At 36.4% G+C, this 27032-nt stretch overlaps 1 pseudogene; it reads right to left on the bottom strand.

Annotated features, from left to right (window-relative positions):
• LOC119506089 overlaps positions 1-26721 on the bottom strand; it is a 146490-nt pseudogene extending 119769 nt beyond the window's left edge.
• Positions 26722-27032: the final 311 nt, after the last annotated feature.

Consider the following 27032-nt stretch of genomic DNA (forward strand, 5'->3'; position numbering starts at 1 on the left):
ACAACTTTGAAAAGGCTGAGTAAAGTAAGACAATTCACATTTCCTGATTCCAAACCTCATCAAAATTAAAAACTTTTTGCCTCAAAGGACATTATCATGAAAGTAAAACAACAACCTACACAATGGAAGAAAATATTTGGAAACCATATATCTGAAAAAGGATTAATATCCAGAATATAGAAAGAAATCCTTCAACTTAACAACAAAATGATGAACAACCCAATTTAAAAATAGGCTAAAATCTGAATAGACATCTCTCTAAAGAAGATATGCAAATGGCCAGAAAGCACATGAAAATACGTTCAACATCATTAGCCATCAGAGAAATGCAAATCAAAACCACAATGAGATACCATTTAACACCCAATAGAATGCTGCCATTAAAAAAATAAAAAAATAAAGTGTTTGGGCAGGTTATTGAAAAACAGGAACACTTTCATTGCTGGTAGCAATATAAAATGGTGCAGCCACTGTGGAAGACAGTCTGGCAGTTCCTCAGAAAGCTAGGGATAGAACTACCATATGACCCAGCAATCCCACTACTAGGTAGGTATATACCCAAAAGAATCAAAAGCAGGGACTCCAATAGATATTTGGAGTCCACATATTGGAATGCCAATGTTCACGGTGGCATTACTCACAATTGCCAAAAGATGGAAGTAATCCAAGTGTCCATCAACCGATGAGTGGATAAATAGAACGTGGAATAAATGTACAGGGGAATATTATTCAGCCATAAAAAGGAATAAAGTCCTGATACATGAGACGACATGGATGAACCTTAAAGATATCATGTTCAAACACAGTTCCTATTTGGAATGATGGAAATATTTCAGTAATGGATAATGGTGATGATAGCACAACATTTTGAATACAATTTACAGAACTGAAATGTATATCTAAATAACATTAAAAGGGGAAATGTTAGATTGTATATAGGGTAAGAGAACAAAAATTTTTTTTGAAAATCTATGGAACTATACAAACAGTGAACCCTATGTTAAACCATGGACTTGAATTAATAGTATAATTATAAAAATGGGCTATCATCAATTGTAACAAATGTTCCATACCAATGCAAGGTGTTGGTGGGTTGTTGGTAGGGTGGTACATGGGAATTTTATGCATGATTGTTCTGTAAACCCAGAACTTCTCTAATAGAGAAACAATGAAAAAAAAAAGCAATGTAGCACTAGCACAAGGACCAACTGAACAGAAATGAAAGTCCAGAATAGACTAACACATCTATTGTCAATTGATTTTCAAAAAAGGTGCTAAAAATACAGTGGAAAAAGAGAGTGGAAAAAGAATAGTCTCTTCAATAAATGGGTGGCTTTAAAAACTGGTTGTTTTGGAAGATGGCAGAGTAGGAACCTACTGGAATTAGTAACTCCACCAAAATACTCCACTACTGAACAGACAAGAAATGTTTGAATCAACAGTCTTGAAACCCCAGAGTCTAGTGGAACACTGCAGAGCTGGAGGAAAAGGCTCATAAATTGAGGTAAATACTGGTGAATTTCACCCTCCCTGCAGCAGTTACCATCTCCCATCTACCAGCCTCGAAGGCAGGCAACAAGGGAGTCAGCAGCTCCAACTCCTAATGCATATTCATGGTGTCAGAAAGGGATATAAAGACCTAGTCCACCAAAATCAAGGGAGTGTAGACTGATCCCTGATCATTGCTTTTGATCAGCTACTTCATACTGCTGTATATGGGCTTTGAGAGTGACAGTTTTTCCAACACCTCTCAGGCAAAGTTTCACAGGAATCCTAAAGACCTTACCATTCCTCAACACTATGGAAAACAGTTAAAGGGCCAAAGTAACTAGCCAAGTACCAAAACAAGAGAACACAGCTTCAAAAGACATAAGAGAAGCTCCCAGGACCCTTGCTGACCACTCTCCCACTCCTTTCCCAACAGAGACTGAGGCAGCATGCACTCCCATTGTGGGTTCCTAGTTCTTTCCAGTAGAGGAAGAGTAAACCCTACTGGCATTCAGGGGTGTCTTTATGTCAATGTCAATCAATGGGGAGGCAACCTGAAAGACCGAGGGAGGAAATTCCTCATCAGTTCACCCTCCTAGAATTTGCCCTCTAGGCAGAAGCAGTTTGGGACACCTAGGCAGTGTAAGAAACAATTAGGTAAAGGCAGCCTGAAGCACAGGCTTATTATGCTTTAAGTTAAACAACAGAGAACCTGGGAGAGGGGAAAAGTCTATGTCACAGGGAGTACAGTGGGCACTTAAATTCCTATAAAGGAGAAAATTTCTAAGGCTATTAGCAAGTACAATTCCAGAACAAGACATTAGCTCAAAAAGACAGGGCACTTTACATTCACCTCAAGCTGATCTTCCTGATAGGAGGGTTGAAATGTGAAGGAGAATACCAGCCAGTGCAGAGCCAATTTGCAAAGTCTGTGAAAGCTGTTTTTGCATGGGTTTGATTGGGTTTGTTAGTTCCTGCAACTCAAGGGAATTTCTGTCAAAACATGATCTAGATAAAACCTCAGGGAAGAGAGAGCTCAGAGACTAAATCCCAGGGTAAACACTCAAAAATATTAAAATATATAGAGTGCAACAAAAGATTACAAAACAGAGAAACAAGAAATAAGATACAGGAACAGGATAAAAATAAGAAAACATAAACAATGAAGACTTTTAAAAATGATCTCCAATATGCTCAAGGAGATAAAGGAAAACACAGAGAAAGAACTGAAAGACAGCAGGAAACCAATGAATGAACAATATATGAATCTCAATAAAAAGAAATTTTTAAAAGGAAAGAAGTAAAAATACTGGAGTTGAAGATGAAAATATCTGAAATGAAAAATTTCCTAGGTTTCACCAGCAGACTGAAGCTGGAAGAAGAAAGAATCAACGAATTTGAAGGCAAGACCTTGGTAATGATTCAGACTAAGGAGCAGAAGGAAAAAAAAAATTTAAAGAGCACAGAGGATTGTTAAAAGAAGATGGAATAGGAAGCTCCAAGAAATAGTCCCTCCATCAGAATAACTATTAAACAGGCAGGAACTGTCTAAATCAGCTATTATGAAACTCCAGAGTCCAGCAGATCACTGTATAGCAACCAAAGAAGAGCAAAAGTAACAGACTGGTGTTCCAGTTTGCTAATGCTGCCATTTTGCAAAATACCAGAAATGGATTGGCTTTTATAAAGGGGGTTTATGCAGCTACAAATTTACAGCGCTAAGGCCATAAAAGTGTCCAAACTAAGGCATCAACAAGAAAAAATACAATCAATGCAAACTAGAGACTATAGTTAACAGAAACATTGTCTTATGCTTCCTTTAACGTAACAAAGGCAATATACCAAAGCTAAATGCCTTCAAGAAAGTTACACAAGGGAGGGGTATGGGACTCTTCGCATTGGTGCTGTTGTCTGATTCTTTTATTCTACTTTAGGTTAACTCTGTCTTTCCTTTCGTTGCTTCTTACCTGTCTTTTTTTTTTCTTTCTTTTTCTTTTTCTCTTGTCTCTTTACCTTCTTTGACTTTTCCTCCTTTCTTGTGGAAGAAATGGAGATATCCTTATATAGATCGTAGTGATGGCGGGGAATACATAAATATATGACTATACAGGGAACCACTGATTATTTACTTAGGATGGAAAGTATGGTGGGTGAACAAACCATCTTCAAAAAAAACGGATTGATGAAGAAACCTTGAGGGTGCTACACTGAATGAAGTAAGTCAGAGACATAAGGATAAATATTGCATGGTCTCACTGATATGAACAAATTATAATATGTAAACTCATAGACCTGAAATATAAGTTACCAGGATATAGAACAAGGTTAAAGAGTCAGGAGCGGTTGCTTATTATATGCAGAATGTTCAAACTAAGTTGAACTTAACTGTTTAGAAATGGACAGATGTGACAGTAACACATTATTGTGAGAATAACAGTGCTGCATGGTATGTGAATGTGGTGGAAGGGGGAAGCTTAGAGTCACGTATGTCACCAGAAGGAAAGTTAGAGGTTAAAAGATGGGAATGTATAAAACAGTGAATCTTGTGGTGGACAATCTCTGTGATTAACTATACAAAAATTAGAAATCTCTTTCATGAACTAGAACACATGTATGACTCTATAACTAGAAGTTAATAATAGAGGAGTATATAGGGGAAAATATATACCTATTGCAAACTATGTACTGCAGTTAGTAGTATTTTAACATTCTTTCATCAACAGTAACAAATGTACTATATCAATACTATGATTCAATAATGGAGAGGCGGTGGTTAGGGGTATGGGAGGATTTCAGTTTTCTCTTTTTGTCTTTATCTCTTTTCTGGAGTAATGACAATGTTCTAAAAATTGAAACAAAAAATAAAATAATTGTGGTGATGAATGCACACCTGTATGATGGTACCATGGGCAAGTGATTGTGCCCTTTCGATCTTTGGATAATTGTATGGTATGTGAAAAATCTCAATAAAATTAAATTTTAAAAAATAGAAAGGATAACTATCAAATTCATATGGAAGGGTTGAAGGGGCCCCAAATAAACGAAAACATCTTCAAAAAGAAGGATCAAGTAGGAGGACTCATTTTCCTGATTTTAATACTTATTACAAAGCCACAGTAACCAAAATAACATGGCACTGGCACAAGGACAGATAAATAAACTAACAGAATAAAATTCAGAGTTCAGAAATAAATGCTCATGTCTATGGCCAAATGATTTTTCACAAGGGTACCAAGCCCACTTGATTGAGAAAAAAACAGTCTTTTCAACAAATGATGCTGGGCAAACTGGATATCCATATGCAAAAGAATGAAAACTGACAACTTTCTCACACTGTATATAGAAATAAACTCAGTGTGGACCAAAGACCTAAATTTAAGAACTAGGATTATAAAAGTCCTAGAATAAAGCATGGTGAAGCATCTTTAGGACCTTGTGTTAGGCAATTGTTTCTTAGACTTTACACCAAAAGCACAAGCAACAAAAGAAAAAATAGATAAACAGGATTTTATCAAAATTTAAAACTTTATACATCAAAGGACTTCCTCAAGAAAGTAAAAATATTTCCAATGGAATAGGAAAAATATCTGGAAACCAAATATTTCTTAAGAGTTTATTATTCGGAATTTCTAAAGAACTCCTACAACTCAACAAAAAAGACGAAAAACCCAATTAAAATTAGGCAGAGGACTTGACTAGAAATTTCTCCAAAGAAGATATCAAAATGGTCAAAAAGCATGTTTTAGTTTGCTAAAGCTGACGAAATACAACATACCAGAAATGAGTTGGCTTTTACAATGGGAATTTATTAACTTACAAGTTTACAGTTCTCACGCCATGAAAATGTCCAACCCAAGACATCAACAAGTGACGCTTTCTCCCTGAAGACTGGCCACTGTCCCTGATCCTTAGCTTCTCTGTCACATGGTCAGGCACATGGCAATGTCTCTCCCTTCTCTCCTGGGATTTGTTGCTTCCAGCTTCTGGCTTCAGGGGCTTCCTCTCCATTTTCTGTGTATTCTCTCTGATCTTCTCTGGCTTTTCTCTCTGAGCTTCTCTGGGGCTTTTTTTCTGTGTCTTCTCTCTATCTTTTATCCTCTTATAAAGTACTCCAGTAAAAGGATTAAGACCACCCTGAATGAGGAGGGTTGCATCTTAAGATCCTACTCACCAAAAGATCCCACTTAAAATGGGACCACACCCACAGGAATGGATTAAATTTAACATGATCTTTTCTGGGGTACATACAGCTTCAAACCATCACAAAGCACACAAAAAGATGCTCAACATTATTAGCCATTAAGGAAAATAGAAAGGAAAACACAATGAGATATCATGTTACACCCACAAGGATAGCTATTATTTTAAAAGAGGAAAATAACAAGTATTGGAGATGATGCAAAGAAAATGGAACTTTAGCGCATTATTGGTGGGAATGAAAAATAGTATAGCTACTGTGGAAAGCAATATGGCACTTTCTCAGAAAGTTAAATATACAATTACAATATGACCCAGCAATTCCATAGCTAGTTATATACTCAGAAATACTGAAAACACGGTCTTAAACAGATACGTGTACAACAACATTTATACTAGCATTGGTCACAACAGCCAAAAGTTGGAAACCACCTAAGTATACATTAAAAGATGAATGGATAAACAAAATGCAGGTACACACACACAATGGAATATTATTTTCCATAATAAAAGATGAAATTCTGAGACATGCAACATGAAGAATCCTGAAAATGTTATGCTCACTGAAACAAGCAAGGAACATAAAGACAAATATTGTATGATGTCACTTATAAGAGATGGCTAGAAATCACAAATACAGAGACAGAAAGTAGATCATAGGTTATCAGGAGATGAAGGAAGGAGGGAAGAGGCAGTGTATGCTTGGTGGATATGAAGTATGTGTAAATAAAATTAAAACACTATAAAAATGTTAAGGAAAAATTTAATTGTAAAGAAAAATATTTTACTTGTAATTACAGAGATAAAATAGGCAATGTAAAAAATTCTATCAATTTTAAAATTCTAGAGTGCACTTAAAATATAATTCTCGCAATCAGATCACAAATTATCTCAACTTTTTCACAGTACAATATAATACATTAAATGGAATATGCCATCCTTGAAAATTATATTTGCAAAGCATTTTAATGAATTGGTATGCTAGTTATCCTCAGTCTGCTTCTCCAGATTCACTCGCCACCTTTTCCAACCCTGCTCCATGATCAGGAAGACCAACCTCAATGGACTGCATCAAGTGGCTCCCTTACCCTCTGTCCTCCTGTTGGATTAATCCAATGGTGGGCAGAGGCAGGATATTTGGAAGGAAAAGGTGGAGGAGGAGAGCAGGATCAAGATACTTATTTCCCAGACTCCCTCCTTCCTTTGGGGTCAATACAGATTACCTGAAACCCACTACTGAAGTCGTGGATCCTGTATCAACTTACCTTTCCACAGAACTCTAACCCTTTCAGGCTTAGAGTTGCCTTTTTTATACTATACTGCATACCAGGAATGTCAACAGAAACAAAACGCAAGCCATATATGTAATTTTAATTTTTCTAGTAGCCACATTTAAAAAGAAACAGGTAAATTTAATCTAATATTTCCAAAATACTATCATTTCAACATGTAATCAATATAAAAATTATTAATAAGGAGTCCTGCCCCATCAAGATGGCAGAGAGGGAAACTTCAGGGCTCCATACCCCCCACAAAACCTTTGAACAGCCAGCAAGAGTGGGCAGAAACCTCTATGCTCCAGAAAAACATTTAAAAGATTGCAGTAACAGAGCAATACCAAATCAAGAAAAGGCCACTTTAAAAAGTGGCAGGATCTCATGGCACCTGACTGGTCACTCCCACATCCTTTTGCCAGCTTAGCACTCCCAGTGTGGGTCCCTGATTCCAGTTCCACAAGGAAAAGAGTAACCCTTCAGCACATACTGAGACCATGTACATCTGGCACAATCTGTCAGGTGGTGGGTGGTCTGAGGGACTTGCTGTCCCAGGATTTGCCCTTGTGTAGAAGACAACTCATTGAGCTCTCCTACAAAGCCCTGTAGGAAAGTAGTCAGGTAGCTGCCGGGGAAAAGATATTGCTGGCATTAGAACATACAGTGCAAGGACCAGGACTATAAGGAAAGTAACTGTTTCCTAGGAAGAGGGGACACTTGTATCTGTGTAAGAGGGAGAATTCCTAGCACCAGATGAGCATGTCCAAGACAATACTCATTTGCAGAAACGACCAGGGAAGTTCCTATGCTTTGACCTGAAGTGGCAGGATCTCATGACACCTTTAGATCCTCTAAACTCATCATATGAATAAGCTCTGAAGGAAAACACTTACACAGGTTAATCTACAAAGACTGGGAAAGGTGCTTTCTTTGTCCATTTTTTTTTTTTTTTGGTTAGGTCCTGACATTCAAGGAATGCTCTGTCATATCACTAGCTGGATACCATCTTAAGGAACAGACGCCTTAGAGTCTAAATTCCAGAAACAACACAATAAATTATCAAAATGTCTAGGTTTCAACAAAAGATTACAAAATATACAAAGAAACATGAAGTAATGGCCCAAGCAAAGGAGAAGATGAAAGCCTTAGAAACCATCATTGAGGAGGACCAGACGTGGGACATACCAGACAAAGATTTTTTAAAATGGTTTAAATATTCTCAAAGAGTTAAAGGAAAACATGGACAAAGAACTAAAGGACATTAGGAAAATGATAGAAAAGAGAATATGAATAAAGAGATGGAAATTATGAGGAGGAACCAAACAGCAGTGAAGACCACAGTTACAGAAAATAAAAATTCCTTAGAGGTGTTCAATAGCAGATTGGAGCCAAAAGAAGAGTCAGTTAATTTGAAGACAAGACAACTGAAATTCAGTCTGAGGAACAAAAGGACAAAAGAATAAAGAAAAGTGAACAGAGTCTGAGGGACCTGTGGCACACCATGAAGCATACAATATACACATTGTATGAGAGTCCCAGAAGGAGAAGAAAGAGAGAAAGGGGAAAAGAGAATATCCAAAGAAATAGTGGCTGAAAATTTCCCAAATTTAATGAAAGCTATGAATATACACATCCAAGATAGTCAATGAACTCTAAACAAGGTAAACCCAAATAGATCTACACCATGGAATATTAGAATCAAACTGTCAAATGTCAAAGGCAGAGAATTCTGAAAGCCACAAGACAAAAGTGACATCTCACATACAAAGGAGTCTTAATAAGATTAAGCACCAATTTCTCATCAGAAACCATAGAGTCAAGAGGGCAGTGGGAAGACATATTTAAAGTGCTGAAAGCAAAAAACAGCCAACCAAGAATTCTTTATCTGGAAAAAACTGCCTCTCTAAAATGAGGGAGGGATTAAGACATTCCAAGATAACCAAACCTGAGGGAGTATGTCACCACTACACTGGCCCTACAAGAGATACTAAAGGAAGTTCTGCAGGTTGAAAGGAAAGGGTACTAGAAAATTGACTGAAGCCACATGAAGAAATTAAGATTTCCAGTATAGATAATAACATGGGTAAATATAAATACCAGTAGTACTGTGCATTTTTTATTTGGAACTCCACTTTTTACTCTCTACTAGATCTAAGAGGCAAAAGCATAAAATGTAATGATAAATAAATGGTTTTGGTTTCATATTTTACAAATGTAATTTTTTGACAAGAATTACATAAAGGTTGTGGGAGAGTCGGGTATAGAAACAGTGCTTATATGCTGTTGAAGTTAAGTTAGAATCAAAGCAAACGAGACTGTTACAGATTTAGGATGTTAAATTTAAGCCCCACAGCAACCACAAAGAAAATAGTAGAAAATATGCAACCTTGTGAAGACAGAAGGTAGATAGGCTATCAGAGGTGGGGCAGGGGCAATAGAGAATTAATACAAAATGAATATAGGGTTTTTGTTTGGAACAAAGGAGTAGATCTAGTACTGCACGGTGGTGAGTGTGCTGCGACATTGGGAATGTAATTAATCCCATCAAATGGTATGTTTGGGAAGGGTTGGGATGGGAAGATTTATGTTACATATTTATATACATTGCCCCAATTTAAAGAAAAGAATAAAAAACTAAAGAGATGACAATTAAATGCAATATATAATACTGTATGGGATCTAGGAATGAAGGATAAAAGGCTCAAAAGGGTACTACTGGGACATAAAAAAAATTGAATATAGAATGTAGGCTTTATATCAATGTGAAATTTCTTGAACTTGATAACTGCACTTAAGGTGATCATATAAGTGAATATCTCTGGTTTGCAGGAAATACACATGGAAGTATTATATGTTCAAGGAGTACGATGTTTACGACATGCTCTGAAATGTTGAGAAAATGAAGAGACAATGATAGACATGAGAGATTGGGAGAGAGAAAGAGAGAGGGGAGACAGGGAAAGAAGGGAGAGAGGGAAGAAAAGATGAAGGGAGGGAGGGAGGAAGGAAAGAAGGAAGGAAGGGAGGGAGGGAAGGAGGGAATGTAAAAAAGTGGCAAAATGTGAAAAATGGTGGATCTGGGTATCTGTGGGGTATGCTGGAGTTCTCTGTCTAGGGTTTCTATTATTTTTGCAACTGTCCTGTAAGTTTGAAATTATTTCAAAATAAAGAAAGCTCCAAAAATAGAGGTATTTCACATTTTTTCATACTAAGTCTTCTAAATCTGGTATACAAAATTTACAGCAACATCTCAATGCAGACTAGTTACATTTTAAGTGCTCAATACTGTATTATACCTCTCTTATGGTTTCCCCTCCCCTCCCCATATCTTTGTAAATAGTCCTTTTATTAAATTCTTCTCACATTAGCTGTGTGGGTGTGCCATCTATTTTCAACCAGCACAAAACTGATATACACAGGAAAATGTTTGGTTTAATGTTCAAGAAAACATCGTATGCAAAACTGTGTAACTATAGTATATCTCAACTAAATGAAAGATGCACATAAAAGAAACTGGAAAGAAATGTCACAAAATGCTAACCTATAATGATGGAATTATCAGTGATTACATTCAGTTTCTTGATACTTTTTCTGTACTCTCCGAACTGTACTGAATTCATAAAGAAAAATTAAAATTTTCCCACAAATGTAATATAATACTTAGCAAAAACTGATAAACTGAATACAATGAATAGGGATTGGCTACTTGTTTTCACCTCTTACAATGGAACAAAAAATAAGAGCCTATAAAAAAGAAAATTGATGTCAATCAAATATAAATTTGTGGATAAACGGAACCACTTATAACATCACTTACAGCAAATCAATACATTCTTCAAAGAGGGAAGCCAAACACTACAGAGCTCAGAGTATCAAAATACTTTCCTAGTACACAGGGATTTTTAACATTGATAGTTCTCTTCTTTCTCAATATAAGTAAGCAGAAGAAAATCAGAACATATGGTCCAATTCAATGCAGGGACTAAATTACTAACATATTTTAATGGATTCAAATGAGATCATTTGTAGATTCTAACTTCTTAATCCACATAATAAAGAATACCAAAAATATCCTTTAGTCTGTGACAAGCAAAATAAAGAACACAGTAATCAGGCAAAAGTGAAGAAAGAGCAATTAAATCCTAAGACTGATTTTTACCTGTGTTCATTCATTCATTCCCTTCTCTGACATCTAAAGTTAAAGTGCATTTGAGTCTGAGAATGATGGCATAAATGATAGGATTCTATATGACCATTTCCTTCTTTAACTACTTAGCTTTGCCATCCCACCTGTTCTTACAATAGTCTTTCTCTAAACCTTGAAACATTTCAACATCATTCTATTCCCCAAATCAGTATCTCAAAACCCCCTTTAATGTACAGTTTTATTGTAATAACAAAAAAATTGGAAACAACCTAAATATCTAATAATAGATTACTTAGGCAATGAAGCATATCCATTAACTGAAATACTACATAACCATTAAAAGTAATACTGTAGAAAATTATTTCATAACAGGGAAGTGTTCACAACCTAAATATCTAATAAAAGATTAGTTACATAATGAAGCATATCCATTAATTGGAATACTACATAACCATTAAAAGTAATATTGTAAAGGATTATTTCATAACAGGGAAGTGTTTACAATAGATTAAGTTTTATTAAAAAGTGGAGAAAACACCTTAGTACAATGAATCAATGGAAACCAATGGTCCGTTTGATTCACGGTCCAAAATTTACAAAAGCCCACAGAAAAGTAAAAAATCATCTATATCATCCAGATATAACCAATATTAACCACTATATACCCCTAAAATGGGATGGATGATGGATATATATAGCTAGATCCCTATTAATCTCAGCTTCTATCTAAATTCCCTAATAATTTCTTCAACACAGGCAAATAATGCCTGAACCTTTATCTTCTCAGCAAAATCCCACACATTTCCCCAATAGTTCAAATATCCTTTTTTTTCCTTATTTATCTAGTCATCTTAATAAAAACAGCCAAAATATACCAAGTGCTTACCATGTGCCTAGCATTGTACATTCACTTTATATATATGATTTTGTTTAATCCTCCCAAATACCCTGTAAAGCGGATACCATTATTTTCCTCATTTTACATCTGATAAAACTGAAGCTTTAAGAGATTATTCACTTTTTCCAAGAACATTTAATAAGAAGTTGATAGAGCCAAGATTCAGATCCAGATCCGGCTAACTCCAAAACCCATGATCTTTACTACTTTGACAATACTTTGTATAGGCACAAATAAAAATCTTGCCACATAAATTCAAACCTAGGTTCAAATACAAATTTTCAGATTCATTGAACAATTTTGTTAAGCAGCTTCCAAATCCTCTGCCACAGTGCCTACCAGCTGATAAACATGGTTGTTCAACTCTTCTAACATCAAATAATCTAAAAGTCGTAAGTAAATCACTTTATGAACTTCAAATAAGAGTAAAAAAGACAGCTTACACATACTTACCAAAAACTGCAAAATGTACTCCTAATTAATTTAATATAGGAATCATATGCTTTCCTTTCATTACTGTACTTAAAACTGAAGGATTTAAGCAGTCACCACTAAAAATCACAAGTGGATTCAGGAAACTGAATTTTTTCACAGCTGTTGCAAATCTAAAAAAATAATTTTATGTGCTGTAATTTTATGCTTTTAACAAAAAAAATTTAAATAGCAACATGATTTTTCCTTTATATTAGAATAAAATCTAAAGTTAAGTGTAAGAATATACAAAACTATAATAAGATCATTTCCTTAACCAGCATACCTCATCTTTTAACATATTTACATTTTGAAAAGATATGCTAGAGAATTTCTCAAATCATCCATTTTCAACTTAAATATGAAATTTATTACTACAGGAAAGTCCTCAAATCATAATTTAAAATCACTTAAAACAGTCTAAAGCATATAGAAAAACTCAAATTATGGCAAAAAATAAAAATCTTTTACTATAAATCTCATGATGAAAGAAGATGCTTGACATCTTACTAGTTTCTTTAAATTTACTGCATCAAGTTTGATATAAAATAATGCTACTCTGCAGCCTTATAATCTAATGTTCCATTGGTAAACAAATCGTCTCAGTCTCATTACTGAATACTTTCTTGACCCTATCTCTTCCCCTTGCTTTTCACTGAAACTTGAATTTCCTCTGAGGAAAGCATTTACTATGCTAGCTTTCTCTAAACCCACTCCTTGTTCTCTGATTCCCAACAATGAACAAAACAGGGACTGAAGGAAGTTGGAAGAAGGGAATTAGGCATTCTTCTATTCTCCAATGCCAATTTCAAACTCGGCAATTCTCTCTCCTCCCTTTTAAGCCTCAGAATGTCTGTATCTGAATACACCATTCTCCACGCCATTGAGGTCTGGATATATCTAATAATAGTCTTAGGTAATACTTTGAGGGATCAACCTGCATATTTTGAAAAATCTACCCAGGCAATTCTGAATTGCTGCTTCTCTTGACGAAAACCAATATTCACTCCCCCACATTCACCTGTCTTACATTTTTCTCTCTATTCCATATCCTGCCATCATCTTGACAACTTGAACACCCATGTAGAAGCCCTAGTGGACTCCTCAACTTCGATGATGACCATATGCATCCACTGCAGCAACTCACTGTTGGGACACTATATGCCATCACCTAGAATAACTCCACCTCTGAAGTGAAACTTCAATTATAATTTCTCACTCTGTAACCACAACCTCCATTTGTTTCAGTTTTATCATTCCCCTAATTGTTCTACATAAACTCTTAGACATCACTGATACTTGAAGTCCCTTATTTCTCACATTTCTCATTCTCTATCAGCTCCCTCCTTCGTTTCACTTCATCCCAGATACTGGAACCCGTCTTTCTTGCCATGACCCTTAAGTTTCTTATACTTCTGGTTATTGCACTGGTTTGAATCTATTATGTCCCCCACAAAAGCCATGCTCTGTAATGCCGTCTTGTAGGGGCAGACTTATTAGTCCTACGATTAGGGTGGGACCATTTGATTAGGTTGTTTCCAGGGAGATGTGACTCACTCAACTGTAGGTGAGGCCTTTTGGTTAGATCATTTCCATGGAGGTGTGACCCCACCCATCCAGTGATTACGTCACTGGAGTCCTTTAAGAGAGCTCATGGAAAGAAGGAGCTAAAAGAAGCTGAGAGAGACATTTTGAAGAGAAGCTAAGATATGTAATCCAAAGTTTGCCCTGGGAGAAGCTAAGAGCCAACACAGACCCAAACACTTGGAGAAGGAGACAGAAAGATGTTTGGTGATGCTTACCTAAGAGATGAAGCCCAGAGTTTACCCCAGAGAAGCTAAGAGAGGACCCCAGATGCTTAGAAATACCCTGGGAGAACTAGCAAGGATGCACAGAGGCTGAGAGAGAGAAGCCAAGAGAGACAGAAACCCAGACACATTTTGGAGAAAATCATTTTTGAAACCAGAACCCAGGAGCAAAGGACCAGCAGATGTCAGTCACATGCCTTCCCAGCTGACAGAGGTGTTCTGAATACCATCGGCATTTCTTCAATGAAGGTATCCTCTTGTTGATGCCTCAGTTTGGACACATTTATGGCCACAGAACTGTAAATCTGTAACCTAATAAACCCATTTATAAAAGCCAATCCATTTCTCATATTTTGCATAATGTCAGCCTTAGCAAACTGGAACAGTTATATACCACATTCATCCTCAAACTACTATCCTTTAACCAATTTAAACATATGACAGCTCTGCTCCTGGAACTCCAGGTTAAATATGCAGACTGTGCCACTTCAAGTTTATAATATATAAATCTCAAATGGGTCCAACTCACAACAAAAATTTTTATTAATTCCTAATTATCCCTCCCCCACTTTCTTATTATCCACAGCAGTGATTCCAAATGTCTGTGACTCCCACAGCCTGGTCCCTAACCCCACTCCTCACCAACCTCCTCTGGACTTGGCTCCATCATTAAACTCCTCTCTCCATGGAATTTTTCAGTCTCCCTGTGTGTGTGTATGTGTTTGTGTGTGTGTGTTTATACCAATTTCTTCATCTTAAACTATACACATACTTCAGTGTCTCTTCTCCTAATCTTCCTTAATTCAATATACACCCTAGATCAATGGTCATGGACCACAACAGGTCCATGAACTGTTTTTTACTAGTACTTGAGGAGATAAAAAGCTCCCACCAGAATGTAAAACATCTGTATCAACTAAACTCTCTGTTTAGTGCAACTAACCTTTTTTTCATACATTTCTTTCTTGATTAAGGAAGCAGTTCATTGATTTATATTCTGGACCAAGCTCTTTATAGACCAGTAACATGTGGTTTGTGAACTGACTACTTTGAGTAGCAGTGATCTAGATAAAGTCCTTCTTTCTGATTTTCAATAAAGGAGGTGTGGGAAAGTAGTTTTTACTTGTTTCTCAACTTTCCAACTCTTCCATTCAAGTCTGGCTTACTCTATACCACCCAACTTCTCAACCCAACCATCAGTTTTCAATCCTTTCCTCCTAAACTTTATTGTTGTATTTGGCTCAGATGATCAACACTTTCTTCTTGAATTCCCTAGTCTTTAGCTTGTGCAGTGCTGGACTTCCCTGTTCTTTTTAAAATTCTGGCAACTTCTTCTACTTAATTCATGATCATCTTCCCCCACCCATTATTTGGTATCCTATCACTGACCCACTTCTCCTTTACTCCACATATTCCCTTCCTGAATGATCTCAACCGACTATGAACTAAACACTAACAAATCTCAAATCTATATAATAAACCTATACTGTTCCCTGAAAAGCATCCTGGAGCTTTAAATCATACATACAACAAACTACCTGACATTTTGACTTGAATACTCCATAGACATTGAACATATTCCTTTTCCATTATCATCTTAGATTCTTAATTCAGTTGATACTACCATAGATCAAATCACCTGGGGCAGAAATCCAGGAGTTATCTTTGCTACCTATGCATAAGCTCACACATTTAGTCATCAAATCTGCCAACTTTAATACATGAAGATTTCTTAAATTCACTATCCCTCCTTTCCATACCTAACATTATCTCTATATTACAATAGGGTCATCCTTCTAAAACCCATCTTCCAGAACACGGCCTAAATGATCTATCTAAAATTTAAGTGTAACCACTTTACTCCCCAACTCTTCAATGGAGAATTCTGATTCAAGAGAACAATAACAACAGTAACAAAGAATAAATCCATATGAATAAATGAAAGAAAAACCATCTGTAGACAAAACATCTCAACAAATTATGTAATACAGAAACCAAATGGAAAAATGTTAATAAATAAAAACAGAGCTCTGGAAATTAGAGTCCAGAGAGAAGGGAAATAAAACCCAAGAAAGATAGACAAATACCCAAAAGGGATTCTAGAAATGAACCAAGAAAGAATAGAGGGCAAAGATAAAAAAAAGAGAGTTAAATCAAAGTAGTTAACTGAAAGTCTATCTGTAGAACCCTTCCATCCAGTTCCCGTGTCCTCCTCACTTCATCTGCTATTCCGCAAACACAGAATTCTGCCAACCTGACATTTATCTCAGAGGGAGGGGAAAAACTAGAACTCTTTTCTAGACAAACTGAACAAACCAGCAGAATTATGGCAGCTAGGGTACATATAATAATCCCTAAGATTCAGTCCTACCAGTAATGGCACTTCAAACCTTCATATTAAACACTGGCTTCTTGCTGACTCACCCAAATGTGAAATCTGCCAACTGACTACCAGGCCTTCCTTCATATATAATGCATATATGCACTTAATCAGTCTTCCTATTCAAACTCCAACAAGAAAAAGAGATGTGCAAATATATAACAGAAAAATCCATACCAGATACCTAGAAAAATCAAAGTACTTCAGTCCTAAGAATTAGCAGCTAATCAAGAATTAAACAAAAGAAGAAGTACAAGATAAGGAAAATAGCACCTAACCCCAGAGATACTTCTGAGCATTAAAAAAAGATATAGAAAACAAGACAGAAAAGATGAACCTCCAGGAAGTCCAAGATCTGACCAACAGGAATTCCATTAGAGAAAACAAAATTTAAAAGAGTAATCAAAGAGAGATTAAAGATGTATTGTGGGAATATGATGGAGAAGGAAGCTCTAGGAATCATCCCTCCATCAAAAAAACTATTGAACTGGCAGGAACTGTCTGAATCAACCACTTGGAAATTCCAGCATCTAGGAAAATACTCTGCACCATGCCAGAAGAAGCAGGAGGAAGAGACTGGTAAATTGCTACAAAGACCAGTGAGTTTCACCCTCCCAGCAGTGGCTACCATCCCCTTCCCCAAAGCTCATGGAAGGCACAGTGGAGACTGGAGCTCTGGTTCCTGGAACAGCTTGCTGTTGCCAGGGTGGAACATAAAAACTAGTCCTCTAAACTCCAGGGATGTGTGGTCTGATCCCAGACCTCTACCTGCAATCAGCTACTTCAGATAACTGGGGGCCATTCTCAGGATGGCCATTGTTCCAACTCTCCTGGGGCAAAGGCAGCAGAGGAATCTTAAAGACAGTACAGTTTCCCAAAACTAGGGAAAACAGTTAAAGGGCTGCATTAGTGGAGAAGTGCCGAATCAAGAAAACTCAGCTTCAAAAGCCATAGAAGAAGCTTCTGATACCCTTGCTTATCCCTCCCCCACATCTGCCACAGGGTGAAGCCAGCTTGCACTCTGATTGTGGGTCCCTGGTCCCATTTCAAAGGTCGCAGAGAAGCAACTGTATGCATACTGGGGTGCAGGTATGTCAGTGCCAATCTATTGGGTAGAAGTCTGAGACTTACATGGGGAACAAGTCTGATTGCCCTCCCAGAGTTTGTCGTGAGAGCAAAGAAGGGGCCTGCTAACAGCTGGGACGGTGTGAGAAATGGACTAGGGCAAAGGACTACCTGCATTAAGTCACTCAAAAGAGCAACCAGGAGGGAAAGGAGGTGTATTTCCAAGCGAGTAGAGGAGATAATCACTTAAACTTCTGTAAACTGTAAAGGAGAACACTTAACACCTCTAGCAAGCACAAGCCCAGAAGAGGCTCCGCTCAGGTTCAGATAAGAAAGAGAGGACCTTGCACTTCCCATTTAACTAGGGTTGATCTTCTTGATAGGAGGGCTAAGCTTTAAAGGAGACCACCACCAAAATCAGAGCCAATTTGCAAAAAGAGTGAAAGATGTTTTTCACCTTGTTTGTTTGTTTTGGTTAGCTCCTGGCATTGAAAAAAATCTCTGTCATATCACTAGCTGGATACAAACTTGAGTAACAGCCCAGGGAATAACAAAAGATTACAAGACAAACAAAGAAACAGGAAATAATGGCCCATCCAAAGAAACAAGATAAAAGTTCAAAAAACATCAATGAACAGGACCAGAGTTTGGACTTTTGCTCAAGGAAATAAAGGAAAACACAGAGAAAAAACTAAAGGATATGAGGGGGAAAATGAATGAACAATACGGAAATATCTCCAGAGGAACACTGGAATTGAACACAACAACTGAAATGAAAAATTTCCTAGACAGTTTCAACAGCAGATTGAGGTGGCAGAAGAAAGAATCAGTGGATACAAAGATAAGACAACTTAAATTATTCAGGCTGAGAAACAGAAAGATAAAATAATAAAGAAGAATGAACAGAGATTAAGAGACCTCTGGAACACCACCCAGCACACCAATGTACTCCTCCTGGGAGTCCCAGAAGGAAAAAAAACGAGACAAAGGGGCAGAAGGAGTATTCAAAGAAATAATGGCAGAAAACTTCCCAAATTTAACAAGATATAAATATATACATTCAAGAAGCCAAACAAACCCGAAACAGGATAAATTCAAAAAGAACTACACCCAGACACATAGTAACCAAACTATCCAATGCAAAAGACAAGGAGAGTTCTGAAAGCTGCAAAAGAAAAGCAACAAATTATGTACAAGGGAATCCCAATAAGATTAAGTCCTGATTTTCATCAGAAACTATGGAGGAAAGATGGCAGTGGTATGAAATATTTAAAGTGCCGAAAGAAAACAATTATCAATCAAGAATTTTATATCTGGCAAGACTTTCTTTCAAAACTGAGGGAGAGATTAATACATTCCCAAAGAATGAAAGCTGAGGTAATTTGTCATCACTAGGCCTGTGCAACAAGCAATGCTAAAGGAAGTTCTTCAGACTGAAAGGAGACACACTAAACAATAGATCAAAGCAACATAAAAAAATAAAGACCTCTGGTAAAGGTAACCACATGGGTAATTATAAATGCCAGTACCACTGTATTGTATTATTTTTTCTGTAACTCCAATTTTTTCATTATACAGAAGCTTAAATGCAAATGCATAAAAATTATGATAAATTCATGGTTTTCAACATGCAATATACAAAAACGCAATTGGTAGCAGATATAAAAAAAGGTGTGGAGACAGAGGAATATAGGAACAATGTATGTGTATGCTATTGAAGATAAGTTAGTCTCAAATCAAACATGATTATTATAGATTAAGAATGTTGAAACTTAACCCCATGGCAAACAAAAAGAAAATACATGAAAAATATTTTCAGAAGGAATGAGAAGGGACTCAAAATGGTACAATACAAAAACTCAAATAAATATGAAAGTATTCATTAACAGAAAAATCAAGGATCAATAAAGGTATAAGGCTTACAAACACAAAATAGCAAAATACTAAAAGAAAGTCTTGTATTACCAACAGAAACTTTGATTGTAAATAGATTAAACTCCCCAGTCAAAAGGCAGAGATTGGAAGCAGGGATTTTAAAAAAAGCATGATCCAACCATAAGCTGTTTACAGCAGACTCATCTTAAATTCAAGGAATATGTAGGTAGAAAGTGAAAAGATGGGGAAAAAGTATGCTATGCAAGTGATAACCAAAAGTAAGCCGGGGTAGCTATACTAATAGCAGATAAAATACACTTTAAGTCAAAAACTGTTACAAGTGACAAAAAGGATCATTATATACTGATAAAGGGGGTAAATTCAACATGAAGACATAACAATTGTAAATATCTATTCACCTACTAGCAGAGCCCCAAAATATATGAAGCAAATATTGACAAATTTGAAGGGAGGAACAGACAGTTCTATACTAATAGTTAGAGATCTCAATACACCATTTTAAATAATGGGCAGAACATCTATACAGAAGATCAGTAAGGAAACAACGTGAATGATATTCTAAACCAGCTATACCTAATGCACAAATATAGAGCACTTCACCCAGTATAGGAGAATATAATTCTCCTTGAGGGCACATGGATCATTTCCAAGATAGACCATATGTTAGGTCACAAAACAAGTCTCAATAAATTTAAAAATACTGAAATCATACAATGCATCTTCTAAAACCACAAGGGAATGAAGCTAGATATCCATAACAGAAGGAAACACAGAAAATTCACAAATAATGTGGAAATTAAACAATGTACTCTTAAGCAAACAATAAGTCAAAGAAGAAATCACAAAGGAAATCAGTAGATATCTTGAGGTGAATGGAAATGAAAACACAACATACCAAAAGTTATGGGATGCAACAAAGGCAGTGCTGAGAGAGAAATTTACAGCACAAATGTTTACAATAAAAAAGAAGAAATAGCTCAAATCAAAGACCTAACTGTGTACTTTAAGGAACTGGAAAAAGAACAGCCAACTGAAATCAAAGCAAGCAGAAGGAAAGAGATAAAGATTACATCATAAATAAATGAAATGGAGAATTTTTTTTCAATAGGGGGTATTAACAAAACCCAAAGTAGGTTCTTTGAAAAATCAATTAAATTGACATAGCTTTAGATAGAGAGCAACAAAGAAAAAAAGGGAGATGAAAAAAATAAAATCAGAAAGAAAAGGGGGGTCATTACTACAAACTCCATAGAAATAAAAAAAAGGACTCTAAGAAGATACTATGAACAACTGTATGCCAACAAACTAGACAACCTAGATGAAACTGACAAATTCCTAGACATATACAACCTACACTGAATCTAGAAGAAATAGATCTCAATAGACCAACTACAAGTAAAGAGATGGAATGAGTCATCAAAAACCTCCCAACCAAGAAAAGCCCAGGACCAGAAAGCTTCACAAGTGAATTCTACCAAACTTTCCATGAAGAATTAACACCAATCCTGCTCAAATTCTTCCAAAAAATTGAACAGGAGGGAACACTGCCTAACTCATACTATAAAGCCAGTATCACCCTCATACCCAAGACAGATAAAAGATACTACCAGAAAAGAAAATGACAGACCAATTTCTCTTATGAATACAGATGCAAAAATCCTCAACAAAATACTAGCAAATGGAATCAAACAGAACATCAAAAGAATTATACACCATGATCAAATGGATCTTATTCCACATATATAAAGATGGTTCAACATAAGAAAATCAATTAATGTAATACACCACTTTAACAGAACAAATGGATAAAAAAAAAAATATATATGTTTGTCTCAATTGATGCAGAAAAGGCATTTGACAAATCCAGCACCATTTCCTGATGAAAACACTTAGAAAATTAGGAAGAGAAGGTAACTTCCTCAACACGATAAAGGCCATGTAAGAATAAGCCATAACTAACATCACACTGAATGATGAATGACTGAAAGCTTTTCCTCTAAGATCTGGAAAAGGACAAGGGTGCCCAGTGTCACCATTATTCAATATCACACTTCAAGTTCTTGCCAGTGCAATTAGGCAAGGAAAAAAATAAAAGGCATCCAAATTAGAAGGAAGCAAAACTTTCACTGTTTGCAGATGACACAATCCTACATATACAAGGTCCCAAAAATCTACAGCAAAGCTACTAGAGAGAAATTTACAGCACAAATGTTTACAATGAAAAAGAAGAAAGAGCTCAAATCAAAGACCCAACTGCACACTTTAAGGAATTAGAAAAGGAACAGCCAACTGAAATCAAAGCAAGCAGGAAATAAATAACAAAGATTACATCATAAATAAATGAAATAGAGAAAAATAAATGAATTCAGTAAAGTGGCAGGGTACAAGATCAACATGCAAAAAACCAGTAGTACTTCCATACACTAGTAATGGCCAATCTGCAGAGGTAATCAAGAAAGAAATTCCATTTACAATAGCAGCTCAAAGAATCAAAAAGCTAGGGATAAATTTAATCAAGGATGTAAAGGACTTATACATGGAAAATTACAAAACTTTGCTAAAAGAAATCAAAGAACATCTAAAATAAATATTAGGACATTCCACATTCATGACATATTATTAACATGTCAATTCAACTCAAGGCAATTTACAGATTCAATGCAATTCCAATCAAAATTCCAACAGCCTTCTTTGCAGAAATGGAAAAGACAATCGTTGAATTTATATGGACAAGTAAGGAGACCCATATAGCCAAAACCAACTTGGAAAAGAAGAATAAAGTTGGAGGAATCACACTTCCCAAAACCACACTAATCAAAATAGCATAGTACTAGCACAAAGAGAGACATAGAGATCAATAGAATAAAATTGACAGTTCGCCAATAAGCCCTCACATCTATGGCCAACTGATTTTTGTCAAGGGTGCCAAGTCCACTCTATGGGAAAAGAACAGTCTCTTCAACAAATGGTGGTGGGAAAACTGGATATTAATATGCAAAAGATTGAAGTGGGACCTTATCTCACATCACATACAAAAATCAAATCAAAATGGATCAAAGACCTAGATATAAGAAAAAGAATTATAAAACTCCTGGAAAAAAACATATGAAAGCAACATCAGGACCTTGTGTTATGCAATGATTTCTTAAACTTTACTCCAAAAGCACAAGCAAGTAAAGGAAAAATGGATAAATGGAACCTCGTTAAAATTTAAAACTTTTGTGCATCAAAGGACTTCATTGTGAAAGTGAAAAGAAAATCTATTCAATGGAAGGAAATATTTGGAAACTGCATATCCAATCAGGGTTTAATAATCCAGAATATATAAAGAAATCCTACAATTCAACAATAAAAACACAAACAACCCATTTTTTTAAAAAGGGCAAAATACTTGAGTAGACATTTCTCCAAAGAAAAAATACAAATGGCCAAAAGCTCATTAAAAGATGCCCAACATCTCTACCTACTAGGGAAAAGCAAATACAAACCATGAAATACAATTTCACACCCACTGGAACAACTACTATTTTAAAAAAACAGAAAATTACAAGTGTAATTCATCCATGTTCATGGGAATGCAAAATGGTACAGCCATTTTGGAAGACAGTTTGGTGGATCCTCAGTTAAATATAGAATTACCATATGACCCAGCAACCCCATTTCTAGGTAAACACCCAAAAGAATTGAAGGCAGGACTCAAACAGACAAGCGCACACCAATCTTCATGGTGGCATTATTCACGACTGCCAAAAGGTGGAAGCAAACCATGTCCATCAACCAATGAATGGATAAATAAAATGGGGTATATACATACAATGAAATATTATTCATCTATAAAAAGGAATGACATATGTTGAATGAAATAAGCCAGGCACAAAAGGACAAATATTGTATGATCTCACTGATATGAAATAAATGGAATAAGCAAACTCATAGAGTCATAATCTAGATTATAGGTTAACAGTGACCAGGGTGGGGTGGGAATGGGGAGTTAATGCTTAAATTGCAGAGAGTTTCTATTTGGGTTGATTGTATAGTTTTGGTAACGGATGGTAGTGATGGTATCATGACACTGTGAATGTAATAAACAGCACTGAATCATATATTGGAACATGGTTAAAAGGGGAAATTTTAGGTTGTATATATGTTACAAGAATAAAAATAAAATTTAAAAATCCAAGGAACTGCCCAACCCAAACAATGAACCCTAAGTTAAAACATAGACTATAGTTAATAGTACAATTATAAAAATGTACTTTCATCATTTGTACAAATGTACCATACCAATGTAAGGGGTTAATAATAGGGTATATTTGGTAACCCTGTATTCTATGCATGATTTTTCTGTAAACCCACAATTCCCTCATTTAAAAAAATAAATAAATAAATGTTTTAAGTCATTGAATTACATCAACTATTGAGGAAACTGGAAAAAAAAATCAATGACATCCATGAGTCCTTACTGATATCAATAAATAAGTGAATAAATACATAGATGTGGGAGAAGACACAAATTTCCCTGGCAGATATACTCCAAATAATTTATTAAGATCATCAAAAACATGGAAATGCTAAGAAACTGTTACAGTCAAGAAGAACCTAAGGAGACATGACAACCAAATGTAATGTGGTATCCTGGATGGGATCCCACAGAAAATGGACATTAGATAAAAACAAATGAAATCTGAATAAAGTATGGATTTCAGTTAATAATAACATATGAACACTGGTTCATTAATTGTAAAAACTCTACCATACCAATGTAAGATATAATTAATAGGGGAAATTGGGTACAGAAAATATGTGAACTCTCTGCACTGTCTTCATAATTATTCTGAAAATCTAAAACTGTTCTAAAAAGTAAAGTTTATTAAAAGCAAATTAAGTCAATAACAAAGACTCAACAAAGTTCAACTGAATAACACCATTACCACCAACAACACAGTCAAATTAACTTACATTCAAAGTCACCTTTCAGAGCTCTTCCATCTGGATCAGATTGTACCAGCACTTCATATACTCATCCATTAACAGAATATTAAATCAAAACCCACTGTGTACCAGACACTAGTATGGGTTCTGGGAATGAAGTGATAGAAAAAACGAATTCCCTACTTTTGGAAGTTTACATTCTGACCATGAGTGCAAACACCATAGTTCTTAAAGACAATCAAGGGTGTATACATCTTCCTACCTGATCTTCAGCATTCAATTACATATACACATACCCAAGTGTCCAGGACTAGACATCCTTCACTGAACCCATTTGGACAGATTATAAGCATGAGTGTCTGAAAGAAGAAACTAGCCTATTTCTAAATCAGGGTACTTAGTGGCACCCAAAATGGTTGGTATGATCACAAATGAACTTATCCACACAAAAGCCACAGAGTTTAAAGGATAGGGTTTCTTCCTAAGATACAGGAGAGCTAAGCATGTGCAAAAGAATTTGTAGAGAAAAGAAGAATGAAAATACTGGAAAGAGAAAGAGAATTGAGAGATGTTATTTACCCAACTATTTGCTACTTACTTCTACCTAGCTAGTCAGTGAGCATCTCAAATTCAACAAATTTAGCATTTCCTTTCCAAAACCAATAGCCGTCATACAAGCTCCCCCTCAATAATAACAATGCTTTTGCAAATCCCCAGGTTTAAAAACAGAACTAACATAGATTCTGCCATTTTCTTCTACCTGACTCACATCCCTCCCTTTTGCATACTTAAGAATATATGTATGTACACACACACACACACACACTATCACTAATGAATAAGCATTTCTTGTTTAATTTATCTGCTGTGTCTCTCAAATCCATCTCTCCCTTTCATTCTTACTGCCCCACCTGAGTGACTTACAACTATTCTAGTGCAAAGGGCTTCGCTGAATTCTTCTCTTAACATATTTTCCCCATTCTAATCTTTTTCATCCCCAAACCACCTTTGATATTTCCAAAATATTTTTTTGAACATTTTGCTCTCCTTCTCAAAAACCTGCAGTAGTTCTCCAACTGCTAGTCCCACATTCAAGGTTTTCTATAACACCATGTTTTATACCCCTCTACTCCTTTACGTTAGCACCACACTCTAGAGAGTGCTGTTGGAGTTAGAGGCCAACCGCCTAACTTTAAAAAAAAAAAAAAAAAGGAAAATAAAGCACAGAGAGAAGGTTAAAGTGACTTGCCTCATACCAAACAATAAACAAACTCAAACCTCAAGATCCTAGGTCCCCTAAATGCTAATCCTGAATGTTGTTCTTTCCCATCTCCTCCTATCAACATGCCTTCCCTGATCATTCTACTGTTGCTAATTTGTAATAGTCTTGCCTATAGAGGGAGAAAAGACCTGCTGAAGAATTTTAGGTTCCTGACTATTAATGATTATAAATGTCTGAGTGAGCACTGGCAATTTTGTAAGACAGAAAAGGGAAAAAAATTAAAACTGGCACTTACCAAGTGCTTACCACAAGCTAGGCACTGTGATAGATGTTTTCCATAAATTACCTCACTTAATCCTGATGAGGAAAAACCAATCCCTATTAACAAACGATGAAACAGGCTCAAAAAGGATAAGTACCTATCCAAGATCACACACTGATAAATGGAAAAGTTGGATTTGAAGCCAGGTGTGGACTGAACACATAAAGGGCATTTCCCATAGCCCACACTTACATAAAAGATTTTCAATCCATTTTTGACATGTAGAAGACATTTAGTTCCAAATTCTTCCCCTGGTCTCAAAAACCACGCGAACTTACTAACCAGGTCAAGTAGGGAGCAGCAACAGTCGCCCACAGGCCTTCGTGGGAAAAGCCCTCACAGATTCCAAGCCTGCATCTCCAGGTTTCAAGTCAGTCCCCCTTTCCGCCCCCTTTTCCCTCAGGGATTGGGCGGGGAAGATGGAGGCCACACCTAGCAGCGCCTCCTATGGGTTCCTCAGACCTCCGGTCCACGTCGTAAACATTAAGTGAAATGAAGGATGGTCAAGTCATAGGGGCCAGTGTCTCCAGACCTGTCTCCCCAGGTCACTGGAAAGGGCTCAACCTACAGCTCTGAGAGCTGAGGCTGGGCCACTGCGAGAGCCTTCTCAGCTTCCTCCATTTCCTGGCGACGGAACCGCGGACGGCGGCCGAGCACTCACCTTTGACCACCTGGCTCAAAAGGGCCTGGGCGCATGCCCTGCGCGTGCGTGTTGTGTGCCGCGGCAGCGAGTTGCTCCCATCCCTCCCAATGCCTACTGGCTGCCGGCTTGAGTGGACTCTGTCCTCGGGCTGGTGCGATCGAGCCGAAAAGGGTACTGGCAATTGAAAGTATAACGGAAACCCGGGAGCTCCCTCTTTCTAGGATCCCAGAAACATCTCAATCTTAGTAGAGCTCAACCTCATTTCCTTAAAATCTTGCTGGGAAACATT

This window comes from Choloepus didactylus, chromosome 11 (genome assembly GCF_015220235.1).
Source record: "Choloepus didactylus isolate mChoDid1 chromosome 11, mChoDid1.pri, whole genome shotgun sequence".
Lineage (NCBI taxonomy): Eukaryota > Metazoa > Chordata > Mammalia > Pilosa > Megalonychidae > Choloepus > Choloepus didactylus.